This window comes from Rhinolophus ferrumequinum, chromosome 8, assembly GCF_004115265.2.
Source record: "Rhinolophus ferrumequinum isolate MPI-CBG mRhiFer1 chromosome 8, mRhiFer1_v1.p, whole genome shotgun sequence".
Lineage (NCBI taxonomy): Eukaryota > Metazoa > Chordata > Mammalia > Chiroptera > Rhinolophidae > Rhinolophus > Rhinolophus ferrumequinum.
The window spans coordinates 65,675,641-65,692,719 of NC_046291.1; positions in this window are offsets into that span (position 1 = coordinate 65,675,641).

Below are 17,079 nucleotides of genomic sequence, written 5' to 3' on the forward strand. Positions count from 1 at the left end.
AAAACTATTATGTTTCCAGAAAAAAACATAAGATAATATATTTATGACTTTGATGGAGGCAAAAAATTCTTTAAAGAATGCACCAAAATATTAGGAAAAGGAAAGATGGCTAAACTGGAATTCATTAAAATAAATAATTGTATTCATCAGAATAAATCATTAACAGAATGAGGAGACAGGCCATAGCCTAGGAGGAAATATTTGCAATGCATATATCTGACATAATATATAAAGAATTACTGAAAATAAAATAGAAAAATACAACCAAACCAACTTTAAAAAAATGGGCAAACAAGTACTTTTCACACCTAAAATAAATTACTCATTTGGCCAACATATGAAAAGACGCTTAAAATCATTCGTTATCATGGAAATACAAATTATGACTCCAATGGAATACTGTTACAGCCCTGCCAGATGAGCCAAAATTAAAATAACCAGATGATACCATTGGGTAGCCAGGCTATGGAGCAATTACAACCCTCAATTATTGCTGGTGGGATTATACATTGGAAAAATAATTTTAAGAACCTGACAAACATTACTGAAGCTAAACATATATATATTCTATAACCCATAAATGCCATTCTAGGAATATGCTGACAACAGATTTTTTTTTTTATGTCCATCAAAAAATGTATGAAAATTGTCATAGGAGCTTTATTTGTAATAGTCCAAGACCAAATAGCACTCGAGAGGGCAATGGCTAATTACGGTGTATTCATACAAGGAAATATTACACAGGAAAGGAGAAGAAATTATTTATATGTGCAACAGCATAGATGTATCTCAGAGGCATGATTGAGAGAAAGGTCCAGACATAACAAGAGCACACCCATGCAATTCTATTTATATAGAACAGAATCTGTATTTTTTGGAGTTAAAAACCAAGCAAATGGTAGTTTCACTTCTGGCATTACTGTGTGAGGAGCTCTACAAGCCCACCCCCAAGTAAAACTGATGAAAATTACATAAAAAACAAACACACAAAAATTTAGAAATGCCTAGGGAAATGCATTTAGAGCTTCAGGAAATGGCCTACAGCAGATGAAGAACCGTTTAACCTAGAAAATCTACTATCACTCAGTAGGAACTGCAGAAAATTTGTGGTATTTGAACAAAGACCCACACCCTTCCTTTCTCCCTCCTCTCAGTTCAGTAAGACAGAAACTCCATTCCAGGCTGGAACAGCCAAAACACACAGGTCTCACTCTCCCTTTAGCAATCAGTTGAAGGGCTATATTTCCTGGAGATGCCGAACATCAGCATTTCTCATCTTGGTCCCAACTCCCTGTTTCTGAGGCTAAGTTCCAGGTGAGTGTGACAGAGATGGAGGCTGTCTGCTTCTTCTGTCTAGCCTCCACTTATTGGACTGAGGCGCTACCTTGGGCATGGTGCTTCTGAGACTACTGGAAGCCCCAGTTGCACCTACTCTGCCTTATGAGGTGGGGTTCCAAGCTATGAGCAAGACAGGAATGCCAAAGAGACCTAGGGATGTTGCTCCTTTCTTATCCACTGAGTCAATTCTTAAAGTGGGTGTCACTTAAAAGAGAAAGCTCACCGTTGCTCCTACTACCAGCACCAAAGACATGATTCAGCTGTTTTGCCTGGCAGGAGTAGGGGTGAGGACACAAACAAGCCATTGAACAGTGAACTCCAAATCCTTCTCTAAAGGAACTGACTTCATTCACAACAGAACATGAGGAAGTCAGGACTAAGCCCTCTCATAAACAGTGGTGGTTTTGGTGAAAGGCAATTGATATGAGATTAATAAATTTATGGGAAATGTGGGCTCTAATGTGTAGGACAGCTAGTTTTCTGGAGAGAAATGGGACAAGAGATATTAGGAAGAGCCCTTGGGATCAGAACAAATCTCTGACCTTGGGAACTATAGCTACAAGGTTCCCAAATTTGATTGCATTCATTTGTGAAGGAATTTGTACCCAAGGGCATTGTTAAAAACAATAGAGCCATGGCTCAGCAATTAGTGGAGCTCAGTAGCTGAGTGTGGTCAGGGAAAGAAATAATCAAAGAAAGCCTTGCCAACTGCACTGTCATCCCAGGGTGAGTGTGGGCATACTGAAGGGTGTGCCCCCTAAAAAGCAGCATCAGAGACTTCACATTGGGAAGGGGAAGGGGTGAAATGGACTTTACTAAAATAACCCAGCCAGTTACTAAATAACTAAAGAAACCAATAATAATAACAAGCCCTGCAAGGAAAAGGAAGAAGTATTCAGAATTGCTACAATATATCATCTTAAAATGTTCAGTTTCCAACACAAAATTTTGGGACATGCAAATAACATGAAAGTGTTACAGTAGGCAGAAAGAACCGGGCCACAGGAAGAGAGGAGGGAGGAAAGGAAGGAGGAAGTGTGGGAAACAAAGGATGGAGGAGATGAGATCATTCTTTTAAAAAGAAAAGTGCAGCTACAGCTAATTGTAATGGATTATAATACTATTTGCATTAGGGAAAGGATAAAACTCCATCCTCTGTGTCACCATGAGAGTTCTGACAAGGGACACATAAAAAACAAGGGAATCCCACCTCCCCACAGTAAGGAGTGGTCAGAGAAGACAGCAAGGACCCACCTGGGAACGCCTATCAGACCACCCCTAAATCTTAAATATTTTGCACCCTTGTTCAAATAAAATCCTAAGCTTCTTTGTTCTTCAGGGCAGTTGCTTTTCTCCTGGGCCTGTCCACTCTCATGCCATTTTGAGAGTGCACTGTTGTTGGTTTTTTTTTTTTTTTTTTTTTTTTTAAATAAATCCACTGCTTGTATGGCTTTGTTCATGTGATTTATTTGGTACATTCTTGAATTCTTTTCTGTGACATCTACTAAGAACCAATTTTTCAGCAACATAAGTATGATCCAAACTTGAGAATAAAAGCAGGCAACAGAAACTGCTTGTGAGAATGCACAGAAATTGGATGTAATAGACAAAATACTTCAAAGTACCATTGAAAATATGTTCAAAGAACTAAAAGAACAGACAAATAAAGGAAAGTAATATGAGTGTTGCATTAAATAGAGAAAATCAATAAAAAGATAGAAATTATTTCAAAAATGGAAATTCTTGATCTGAAAATTACAACTGAAATGAAAAATTCACCAGAAGCTTGTTAAAAAGGAACAACATACACAGAATGGAGTCACTTGTGGTAAGCCCCACCAAAAGTTATCACCTAGCCTAGGTGCAATTTCAGTCTCTCTCAGGAGAGGGATTTTAAATCAATCTGTCTGGAATTTCCTGATCAACATTACTGAAGTAATCTGCATGATAACACCTACGACCTTTCCCTAAAGGAAGGTGACCATTCCTAAAATAATCCACTCTTTTTACTTCTTCTCCCACCCTCCTTCTACCTATAAAAACATTCCATTTTCTATAACTCATTTCAGTAGCTTCCTATTTAGACAGAATGCTGTTCAATTGATTTACAAATTGTTGAATAAAGCCAATTAGATCTTTACATTTACTTTGTTGAATTTTTGTTCTTTAATAGGCTCAATAATAGATTTGAAATAGCAGAAGAAAGAATTAGAAAACCGGAAGACAGAATTCTACAAAAGAAAAAATATGCTAGGACACACACAAAGTGTGCTCTCTGAGTACAATGGAATGAGATTAAAAATAACACAAAGAAATTTGAGGAAGTAACATATAGGTGGACATTTAATGACACAATATTAAATAACCAATGGGTCAAAGAAGTCAAAGGGAAATTAGAAAATATTTTGAGATAAAAGAAAATGAAGTCACAATATAACAAAATGTATGGGATATAATATAAGCAGTGATTAGAGGTAAATTTATATCTGTAAATGACTAATTTTAAGTAAAAGAAGGGATTAAGAAATACAAATTGGTAGTTAAAAAAATGGCCATGGGGATGTAAAGTACAGCATAGAGAATATAGTCAATAATGTTGCAACAGCTATGCATAGTGCCAGGTGGGTACTAGGCTAATCGGAGGATGACTGCATAAATTATATAAATGTCTAACCACTACACTATATACCTGAAGTTAATATAAAATAATATTGAATGTCTATTGTAGTTGAAAAAAATAATTAGAAAATAAAAATAATCTCAAACTAATAAACTTTTGTTGCACCTTGAAACACCAGAGAAAGAAGATTAAACTAAACTTAAAGCAAGTAAAAGAAAGGAAATAATAAAGGATAGTGTGAAAACTAATGAAAATGAAAAAAAAGTAGAGAAAATCAATGAAACCAAATGTTTTTTGTAAAGATTAAAACATTGGCAAGCCTTTAGCTAAATTGGCTGAGAAAATAAGGGAAAAATCTCAAATTAATAGAATCAGAAATGAAAGGGGAGACGTTACTAATGGCCTTATAGAGAAAAATGATTATAAGAGATAAACAGTTGTGTGCTTATAAATTTGGTAACTTAGATGAACTTGCCAAATTCTTAGGAAAACATAAACGACTAAAACTGACTCAAAAAGATATAGAAAATTTGAATATATTTATCTCAAGGTAAAGAGATAGATGCAGTAATGAAAAAATTACTATAAAGATAACCCTGGCCCAGATGGCTTCACAGATGAATTTTACAAATCCTTTAAAAAGAATTAATTCCAATTCTTTATAAGCTCTGCCAAAAAAATAGAAAAGAGAACATTTCTCATTCTTTCTTCCAGACAAGTATTACTTTGATACCAAATCTAGACAAATACTTCACATGAACAGAAAGCTATACACCAATATATATCTCTTACAAATGTAGATGTAGAAATACTCAACAAAATACTAGCAAACCAAATCAGCAACATATAAGAATTATGCATCATGACCAAATGGGATTTATCTCAGGGACGCAAGCTTGGCTTACCATCTGAAAATCAATTAATATAGTAAAATACCATATAAATATAATAAAAACCAAAATCTCATGTTCATCTTAATAGACACAGCATGCAAAAAAATTCAGAGAAAGCATTTGACAAAAATCCAACACTCTTTTATGAAAAAAAGTCATTCACCAAAGTAGGGAAATAAGAGATTTTTTAATCTGATAAGGAGTAAGTACACTAACTGAATGAGAGAAGATATTTACAAACAGTATCTCAAAAAAAGGGGCTAAATCAAAAATATATAAATAACTTATTTAACTCAAAACCAAACCAAACAAAACAATCAAACAAACAAAATCGATTAAAAAAATCGATTAAAAAATTGGGCAGAGGACCTGAACATTTTCCTAAGAAGACATACAAATGGCCAACAGATATATGAAAAAAAATTCTCAACTTCACCAGCTAAAAGAAAAATACAAATCAAAACTACAGCTGTTGGAATTGCTATTATCAACAAGGCAAGAAATAACAAGTGTTGGAGAGATTGTGGAGAAAAAGGAACGGTCATACACTGCTGGTGGGAATGACAATTGGTACAGCCACTATGGAAAACAGTATGAAGTTTCCTCAAAAAATGAAGAATAGAGCTAACATATGACCCAGCATTCCCTCTTCTGATTATCTACCTGAAATTTTTTCAAAATGTTTATTTGTAAAGATTATTTATATATATATATATATATATATATATATATATATGTATGTATGTATGTATGTGTATATATATATATATATATATATATATATATATATATATATATCCCTGTGTTCACTGCATTATTCAAGGTAGCCAAGACATGGAAGCAATCCAAGTGTCCTTCAATGGATGATTGGATAAAGAAGACATTTTACCTTTATATAATGGAATATTCTTCAACCATAACAGAAGACGAAATACTGCCATTTGTGACAACATGGATGAATCTTGAGAATATCATGTTAATCAAAATAAGTCAGACAGAAAGGGACAGGAATCATATGATTTCATTCATATGTGGGATATAAAAGAGAAAGCAACAAATGAATAAACAAAGCAAACAAAACTCATTGACACAGACAGCACTTTGGTGGTTAACAGAGGAGAAGGGTGGTGGGAGGAAGTTCAAGAGGGTAAAGGGGTCAAATATATGGTGACGGAAGGAGACTAAACTTTGAGTGATGAGCACACAATGCGATATACAGGTGATGGATTATAGTATCATACACTTGAAACTTATATAATCTTATTACCAACATCACCCCAAAAAATTTAAATTAAAAAAGAAACCTAAAAAATAGCATTCTAATGTTAATGCCATTTTGTCCATACCTAAGTTATTTCTGCTTATAAATAATAAACACAAAGTTTTTGCATGGTCAAAAATAAGGGGTGGGAGTTAGTACAAAAACCCACAACCAACACATACTGTGAAAGACTGAATGCTTTCCTCCTAAAATAAATAGAAGAGAAAGATGTTCTGTTCTCATCACTCTACTAAACATTGTATTAGAGATTCTAGCCAGAGAAACTAGGAAAAAGAAAACAAAAAAAGAAGCACAGAGCATGAAAATAATACAAATTATTGTATTCACATATCACATGATCTTGTTTAAACATAATTCTAAAGAATCCAATAAGAGTATATTAGGTTTTTTTTTTTTAATGAGTTCAGCAAATTTATAGGATACAAGATGCATATGTGTGAAATCAATTGTATTTCCATGCACTTGCAGTGAATATTCTGATAGTGGAATTAAAAAAAACATTTACAATAGCATCAAAAAGAATAAAATACGTAAGGACACATTTAACAAAGGAAGTGCAAATTTCATAATATGAAAACTGCAATGCATTGTAGAAAGAAAATATTTAAATAAATAGAAAAACATCCCATGTTCATGAATGGGAAGAGTTAATATTGTTAAAATGGAAACAGTCTCCATATTGATCTACAGATTCACTGCAATCCTTAGAGAATTCCAGCTTGTTTCTTTTTAGAAATTGGCAATCTGATGTTAAAGTGGAATCATATGGAATTAAAAGGGACTCAGAGTATGTGAGACAACCTTGAAAAAAGCACACTCACATATCTCAATTTCAAAAATTACTACATAGTAATATAAAAATGAAGACATTGTGATACTAGAATAAGGATAGACTTACAGATCAATGAAACAGACTTGCGAGTCCAGAAATAAATTCATGTATTTGTGGTCAACTAATTTTTGACAAGGAGACCAAGACCATTTAATGGGGGAAGAACTGTGTTTTCAACAAATGATGTGGGAAATTGGCTATCCATATGCAAAAGAATGAAACTGTAGCCATATCACACCATATACAAAAAGCGACTCAATTTTTTCAAAGACCTAAATCCTAGAGCTAAATCTATAAGTGTCTTAGAATAAATATGAGTAACTCTGCATGATTTTAGATTTGGCAATGGATTCTTATTTATTACAACAAAATATGAATAGTGAGAGAAACAAATAGATAAGTTGGACTTCATCAAAATTAAAATCTTCTCTTTTTTTTTTTTAAATGACACCAAATGCCTGAGCTGTTTGATTCTTGTATGTTGTGTTGCTGTACTCAAGAATCTGTCAGTCTGCATATTTGGGTACACAAGCAATGGACCTAACAAATGCATAAAGAAGTAAATGATCTCATAGAGGGTCATAGAAGCTCATAAAAGGTTATGAGAAACACAGAAGACAGAGGAAGGATTTGGGGAAGTGATAATCGTCATGACATGACTCTGAAGGATAAGTAACATTTCAAAAGCATAATTTTCTTTGGCATTTCTTGTTTTCTGCTTGTACACTTTATAATGATGATAGAGAAAATTATAAGCACCTTAATAGAATAGTTGTAGCTAGTTAATGTCAGAGAATGATTTTACTAAATTTACTGAATCTTAAAAAAGTATTAAATACATTATAAAGCAGGAATAATTTGACTAACATTGTACTGGCATAAAGACCAAGAGACAGATCAATGAATTCACAGTCCTGAAATATATTCAAGTACATATGAGAATGGAGCATGTCTTTCCAATGGGGAAAATATAAATTCTTAAATGAAAGGTTGCTAGAATAAGAGCATTTGGGGGAACAAATAACTTTTAAAGTTGGATCTCTAGTTTAGCACTTACAAAATAAATTTTTGGTGGATTAAATGTCTAAATGTAAAACATTCAACTCAAAGAGTCCTTGAAAAAACATAGGTGGGGGTAAAAGAAGCAGAAAACCTATTTTACATTTTACTTTAGAATAAATTATACATTTTATTGGTTGATTCTTTTGCTGTGCAGACGATTTTTTGTTTGATGTAGTCCCACACATTGATTTTTGTTTAAGTTGCTTGTGTTTTTAGTGTTATATCCAAAATATTGCCAAGACCATTGTCAAGGAGCTTAGTCCCCATGTTTTCTTGTTTTATGGTATTAGGTCTTATGTGTGAGTCTAAACCATTTTAAGTTAATTTTTGTGAGTGATGTAAGCTAGGGACACAATTTCAATTTTCTGTCTGTGATTATCCAATTTTTCCAATACCTTTTGTTGAAGAGAGCATCCTTTGTCCATTGAGGGTCCTTGGTTCCCTTGACAAATATTAGTTGACCATATATGTGAGGGTTTACTTATTGGCTCTCTATTTTCTTCCATTGATCTACTTTATGTCGGTACTTTATTGTTTAAAATACTGTAGTTCTATAATATAGTTTAAAATCAGGAAGTATTAAGTCTCTGGCTTTGTTCTTCTTTCTCAGGATTGCTTTGGCTATTTGAAGTCTTTTGTGGTTCCATACAAATTTTAGGATTGTATTAACTATTTCTGTGAACAATGCCACTGGCATTTTGATAGAAATTGCATTCAATCAGCAGATAGTTTTAGGTAGCATAGACATTTTAACAATATGAATTCTTCCTAAATAATGGGATGAAATATTTGAAAATCATATGTTAGCTAAGGAGTTAATATACCAAAATATATTAAAAATCTCATATAATTCAATCACGATCCCCCCAATAACACAATTAAAAATGAGCAGAGGAACTGAATGGACATTTTTACAAAGAAGGTATACAAAAGGCCAATGGATACGTGAAAAGATGCTCAACAGCACTAATTATCAGGGAAATGAAAATCAAAACCACTATTAGAATGACTATCATCAAAAAGACAAGCCATAACAAATGTTGGTGAAGATATGGAGAAGAGGGACTATTTGTGTACTGTTGGTGGGAATGTAAATTGGTTCAGCCAGTATGGAAAACAGTATGGAGGTTCCTCAAATAATTACAAATGGAACTACCATATAATCCAGAAATTCTAATTCTGGCCATTATCCAAAGGCAATAAAAACAGAACATTGAAGAGATATAATATTACCATTTTTATTGCAGCATTATTTACAAAAACCAGGATATGGAAATAACTTGTGTCTGTCAATGGATGAATGGATAAATAAATTTTATATATGCACACGCACACACACACACACACACACACACACACACACACAAGGGGTGCCAAAAAAAATGTATACACGCAGACACTTCGGTCAGTGTTGCTCAAGTAATAGTTTACCGTAATCAGAAGTGTCTGAACGCTGATGGTAATGACTTTGAGCACCTCTTGTAATTGCAGAAGTCAAATGTGACTTGTATTTATCTTTTGTTATTGGTATATGTCGAGTGTTATAATTTTTATACAGTTTTCCTTTCTTAAAATGTATATACATTTTTTTGGCACTCTGTTTTATATATATATATATATATATATATCTAGCTATCTCATACATCATATATATGTATATATAATATAATATATATATGATATATGATGTATGATATATATATATCACTATACTGTATGAATGTGTGTGTGTATATATATATATGTATATATGTATATGTGTACGCATATTTTTCAGCCATAAGAAAGAAATCATGCTCTTTGTGACAATATGGAGTGGTCTTTAGGATATTATGTGAGATAAGCCAGAGAAAGACAAATACCATAGGGTATCACTTGTATGTGGAATTTTAAAAAGCCAAACTTATTGAAACTTGAGAGTTGAATAGTGGTTACCAGGGGGTGGGGGTGGGGTGAGGGGATTGAGAAAATGTTACAGGGTAAAAAATTATGCCCTGAAGATGAGTAATTTCTGGAGATCTAATGCACAGCATAGTATTTATAGTCCACTATACTGTGTTATATACTTCAAAGTTGCTAAGACTAGATCTTTAATGTTCTCACCACAAAAAAGAAATGATTATGTGACATGACGGAGGTATTTGTTAATAGTAGGATGATAATCATTTTGCAGTTTATTACTATCAAACTAACATGTTGTATACCTTAAAATTACACAATGCTATATGACAATTATCTCAATAAAAATAAATATAAAAATAAAATGAATTGTACATGATAAAAGATCTAATTATAAACAAAATGTCAACCTAATTTCAAAAGGTATGCATAAATTTTGTCTTTATACACTTTAAAAAAGTGACCCATAAGCATGCCAAAACGCCCAGAAGGTATTATCTCTTACTTGGCCTATTACAATATCCTCATACATGTTCTCCCTGCTTCAGCCTCCATTCTCATCCTGTATAGAATATTCTCTCTGTTGTACAGGCAGAATGATCGCTTAAAATTAAGTCAGTAGGTTGTGATGTGGGAAGATCAAATCTCCCATTGTCTTCCCACATCACAACCTACAAATTTCGACCTGGTTTGAGACCTGCCATCTCTCTGACCTCACGTGCTCCCACTCACCCCGTTGGCCTTTGGCCTCTGCCATTCTTCACACAAACTTAGCAGGATCCAGCCTCGCTTAGTATTTCCCTGATTGGAAGGGCCTTCCCAATGTGCTTCACTCTACTTCCTTCTGGGGTCTGATTAAATGTCACCCTCTCAGCGAGGCCTTGATGCTTCTTGTAAACGGGCAGCACCATATCCCCAATGATTTTTGACTCTTTCTCTTGCTTATCTTTTGCACAACAGTTACCTCACATTTACACCAATTTTTTATATTTATCTCCTTCTACTATATCATAAACCTTTTTAATCCTTTTATATCCCCGATTCTTAGAAGAGAGGCTGGCACATCAGAGGTACTTAGTGATGAATAAAGAAAAATAATTTTTGACTATATAATTTTTTAAAATAATTTATAAAAAGCAACGTTAAGACCAACATAACACTGGGTAAATTATTTTCAACCTCTGTAGATAAAGAAAGGTTTTTCCTTATCCCATAGGAAATAACCAAAATACATATATAAATAGGCACGTAAGAGAAAAAGCAATGATAATGGTCAAAATATATATGATAAGATCTACAAACTCACTAGTAGTCAGGAAAATGGAAGTAGAAATACTATATTTCACTAGTAAAAAGAGGGGACATTAAAAAAATGTGACAGTCTGCAATAACTAAGACATGGAAACAACCAAAATGCCCATCGGTAGATGACTGGATTAAGAAAATGTGGTACATTTATACAATGGAGTATTACGCAGCCATAAAGAAGAAAGAAATCTTACCATTTGCAACAACATGGATGGACCTAGAGAACATTATGTTAAGTGATATAAGTCAGACAGAGAAAGATAAGTACCATATGATCTCACTTATATGCGGAATCTAAAGAAAAGAATAAGTGAATGAACTAATTAGAAACAGTTTTGGAGACAAAGAGGAAAAACTGAGGGTTGCTAGATGGGCGGAGGGGTGGGGGTAAGGAGGAAGGTGAGGGGATTAGAAAATAATCAGTAACCACAAGATGGCCACGGGGTTTGAAAATTAATCTGGGGAATGTAATTTAGTGGTTACCAGAGGGTAAGGGGGGGTGGGGGTGGAGATGAGGGTAAGGGGGATCAAATATATGGTGATGGCAGGAGAATTGACTCTGGGTGGTGAACACACAATGTAATTTATAGATGATGTGATACAGAATTGTACACCTGAAATCTATGTAATTTTACTAACAATTGTCACCACAATAAATAAAAAAAAATAATAAAATAAAATAAAAAATAAAAAAAAGAAACAGGTGAAAAAAAATGTGACAGTCTGCAGGGTTGGCAAGGGTTGGGAAGAATGGGAACACTCACACAGACTTCGTGTCAGGACATTTTGGTTAACTAGATTGCAAGGAAATTTGAAAATATTTATTAGCATGTTAAAGGTGCATCTGTTGCACTTTCAGAAATTTTTATGACTGAGAAACTCACACAAGTACATGGCATTTACACGACTAAATTCTATTTAGTTCCTTGAAATATTAGAGACATAAAACTAACCTAAATGTCCTAATGACAAATCCATTCCCTGCGACAGCGCACTGACCTGTTTATTTAGGTCTCTGTTCAACTCTCCCCTCTGACCTTCATGATCCCCCTGTTTAATGTATGTTCCAGATTGTGTTTTGTTTCCCAAAATGTAAGGAGCTTTCAAATACTTATTAAAATAAACCTGTGAGTACTGTTGTCAAAGCATAGAAACAATACTTTGTCAAGAGAACAAGTGCAAATCATAGACACCTGCAAGAATATAAACCAATCTATGAACAACAATTCCTTCAGAGGAGTAGAATGCGGGACTTAGCATGTTTGCTTTATATCACATGCAACTGACTTATTTTTAAACAAGAATCATGTGTTTGACCCTTTAAAATATCCACGAACAACAAAATGTCAACATTATCTTTAAAATAGATGACAAAACTTGTAATTACTGATATTCTTTAACAATTTCAAATGGAGGTTTGGGGTTTGGTTTATAATTTTATTGCATTACATTTTCTCCTTAGAGAATGAATGAGGGAGCACATGGCATATTGATACAGTGAGAGGATAGGTGAGAGTGCACAAAGGTGTATGCATGTGAGATGGTGCTTCTCATTCTATTCCCACTTGAGAATGTCGGGCATTTTGGGCCCAAACACAGAGGAGTTGTCATATACATAGGGGAAAGGAGCACCCTAACTTTTCTATTTTTTTTGTTCCTATAACAAGCCGTCCTCACCATCACCACAAAAGCAGTATTTTTAATAGAGAAAATGAAAATTGACAAGTGTTCAGTATTCTAATAAGGTTTTATTAATTTAGAGAACTGGTACTATAATCTATGTTTTCTTCATATTGTTATTCTGCGCTTACTTATTTTGTGCCAATATATATTGTAATTCTAGGACAATTTTAAAATATGAAGTGTTTAATGTGAAATTTTCATCATCCTTCATAGATAGTCATGACATATTCTCTTCACATTTTTTACTTGCTACTTTCATTTGTTTTTATTTTTATTTATTATTTTCAGTGGCATAACAAGGAACATTTATTAATTTCTCATGCATCTACAGGTTGGCTGAGGCAGTTCATCTTTATTTTTTATTACTTTTTAAATTTTTTATGAAATTTATTGATGTGACATTGGTTAGTAAAATTACATAGGTTTCAAGTGTACATTTCCATAATACATCATCTATATATTGCATTGTGTGTTCACCACCCAGAGTCAATTCTCCTTCCATTACTATGTATCTGATCCCTTTTACCCTTTTCTACCACTCCCTTACCCCCTTACCCTCTGGTAACTACTAAGATGTTGTCTGTGTCTATGAGATATTTGTTTGTCTTGTTTGTTTGTTGCTTTCAATTTTATATTCCACATATGAGTGAAATCATTTGGTTCTCAGCTTTTTCTGTGTGACTTTTTTCGCTTAACCTGACAATCTCAAGATCCATCCATGTTGTTACAAATAGCAATATATCATTTTTTCTTATGGCTGAGTAATAGTCCATTGTATGTATGTACCACATTTGCTTATCCAATCATCTATTGAAGGACACTTTGGTTGTTTCCATGTCCTGGCCACCACAAATAATGCTGCAATGAACATAGGGGTACATACATCTTTATGGATAAATGTTTTCAGGTGTTTTGGGTAGATACCCAAGAGATGAATTACTGGGTTGTATGGTAATTGTATTCTTAGTTTTTTGAGGAGACTTCGTACTGTTTTCTGTAGTGGCTATACCACTTTACATTCCCACCAGCAGTGTAAGAGGATTTCTTTTTCTCCACAGCCTGTCCAACACGTGTTATTACTTGTCTTATTGATAATAGCCAGTCTAATAGGTATGAGGTGGTATCTCATTATAGTATTTATTTGCATTTATGCTAGTGAAGTTGAGCATTTTTTCATATGTCTGTTGGCCATTTGTATATCTTCTTGGGAAAAGTGTCTGTTCAGGTCCTCTGCCATTTTTAAATTGAATTGTTTGTTAAATCAAATTGTTAAATGGAGCTGTATGAGTTTTTTATATTTTTTGGATATTAGCCCCTTATTGAAGGTGTTATTTGCAAATATCTTCTTCCAATCAGTTGGCTGCCTCTTTGTTTTGTTGATGGTTTCTTTTCTTTTGCTGTGCAGAAGCTTTTTAGTTTGATATAGTCCCATTCATTTATTTTTGCTTTTACTTCCCTTGCCTTTGAGGTCACATTCATAAAATCCTTTCTGAATTCAAGGTCCATTAGCTTAGTACCTATGTTTTCTTCTATGCAATTTATTGAGTCAGGTCTTATATGTAGGTCTTTGATCCATTCTGAGTTAATTTTGGTACATGGTGACAGATAGCAGTCTAGTTTCATTCTTTTGCACTTGGCTTTCTAATTTTCCTGGCATCATTTATTGAAGAGGCTTTCTTTTCTCCACTGCATGTTTTTGGCTCCTTTTTTGAAAATTATCCGTTCATATACTTGTGGGTTTATTTCTAATTCTATTCCACTGGGTTCTCAATTCTATTCCATCGAACTAAATAGGAACTTTGAAATGCCCTCTGGTGAAGAGCTGGATTTGTAATTTATAACGACTAATGGAGCTACAAAAAGTAGGTAAAGAACTCTACCACATGTATTTCTATTACCATGACTGCTACTAATACTAATACTAACCATTATTATCACTAGCATTTATTGAGTGTTCAGTTTATGCAAGAAACTCTTTCAGGTAGCTTATGCATGCATAGACTCAATGTATGTGTAAAGCATTTAGAAATGCACTTGGAACATATTAAATGTTCACATATATTAACTACTATTATTATGTACAGTAAGGTGGAGAACTATTAGTTATGCATGGGAAAAACCTGAGGAACCCAGAGTTTAAAGTCCACTTTTTTAACATTAATTCCATACTTTTTTTTTTCAGTAACATAAATTTAACATGTTACGTTGTATTGTATAAGTGATACATATCATTTTATCCTTAAATTAAGTGGGGGAGCAAGAAAACATAAAAATTAGTTCATTTGCTGTATCATGCCAGAAAATTCCCAAAAAGATAGAACTAGCCATTCTAAGCATTAGAAGCAATGATTTTTAACCTAAGCTTAAAAAGTATAATTGTGTGTGGTATAAGAAAGTAGGCTTTAAGAATAAGAAAGCTATGTTACACAATAATTTGTGAATGAAAAGGAAAGGACTGGAGATGTTTTTAGGGTGGTGGGGTATAATTACCTAATTGAAATATGAATACCTTTTGTCTTCCTTTGAAAGATGTTTCTTTTGTTTTACTTCTTGGTGGTACATCCAATTACTGAAATTGGGATGTGCCTATAAAAAAAAAAAGTCCAATTCCCAGCACTGAGGAGCAAATGCACATCTACTACTAATTGTTGTTATTGGAACTGAGTACCACGGAAACCAAAACAGCAAATGGTAATGTTAATAATTAAAAAAACAAAAACAAACAAAAAACAGTTTCACTATATTGTGCAATAGGAAAATTAGGAAAAATATTTTTCAGGGTTTACATTTGCTTAACCAGAACTGAAACTACTAAAGGGGAATACACTTTGGAATGAATTTGTTGTACTTGTCAGTTCTATTCCATCTAATTTTGTGAAATATACAGAGGTGGTACAAGGCTCATCTATTTACTAGACACTGTTTCTCTGAAAATGCTGAAGTCCACATACCTACCGCCCATCTGAACTGCAACAGCATTATTCACAATGGACAACTTCTCCCTTTGGTATGTTTCTATAATAGAATCCTCGGTATAGAACTCAATGCACCTATTGCAGTCAAATGTCAAAGGAGAGAGAAAAAGAGTCCACTTTAGCACTTTGGAATAAGGTGTTAAAATTGAAAAAAAAAATAATTCTCTGGTGGAATCAAAGACTAGAAAAGACAGTACCATACTTGCAATCAGGTCTGTGTTTATATTCTATTAGATAATAGAGAATATGCCTGATTATTAAACCTATACACAATCTCTCATGTATGCTAGCAGCAAGATATACAAGAGACAGATTATTTGCTTGCTGTATTCCTATATTACTGGGGTCCCTATAAGAAGCAAAGAGACACCAGAGATGCACATGCATAGAGAAAATACTATGGGAGGGTATAGTGAGAAAGTGGCCATCAGCAAGTCAAGGAGAGAGGCCTTAGAGGAACAAAACCTTCTGACTCCTTGATCTTGAACTTACAACCTCCAGAGCTCTGAGAAATACATTTTTATTGGTTAAGCCACCAGTCTGTGGTATTTTGTTATGGCAGCCTTAGCAAACGAATATAACTCAAAAGAATAAGAAATTTAATTAACCTAATATTCAAAGCTCTATAACTCATTTCACCCACTTGTGTATTGATTTTGATAGTTACCCTGTGAATTACATGTTTGTTTTTTAATGCCCATTCTACAGATCAGGAGGAGACTCTCAAGAGGCAACATAATTAATGCAAAGTTACCTAGTTAACTGGAGGAGCAAACTCAGAGTCGTGTTTGCTTTGTGTTCTGAGTAATCCAACTTTTCAATAATGACTTATCTCAGGCAAAATGGATTATTTAAGAAGCTTATAAACATTGGCTTATGGCAACAGGAGGATGTGTGGACTAAGATTGCTGCCTTAGGTTGGTTAAGATTTGTCCCACGGAAAGATTTGTTCAACTTAATTGGAAATTACAATGCAGCATTTGTTTTTAAGTGAATGCAGCGTGGGGTTTTAACTATGTTTTCAAATTTTCTGTAGTCTTGGAAAACAATATCTGAGGCAACTAATTATAGCAACAATATCTTCCTGAGCTATTATTAGGGTACACATGTTAATGGTCAGGTCTCTATGAGTAGAATAACCAGGGATCTCAGTTCGGGCAATTTTTATTAATAAAATTGTAACTATG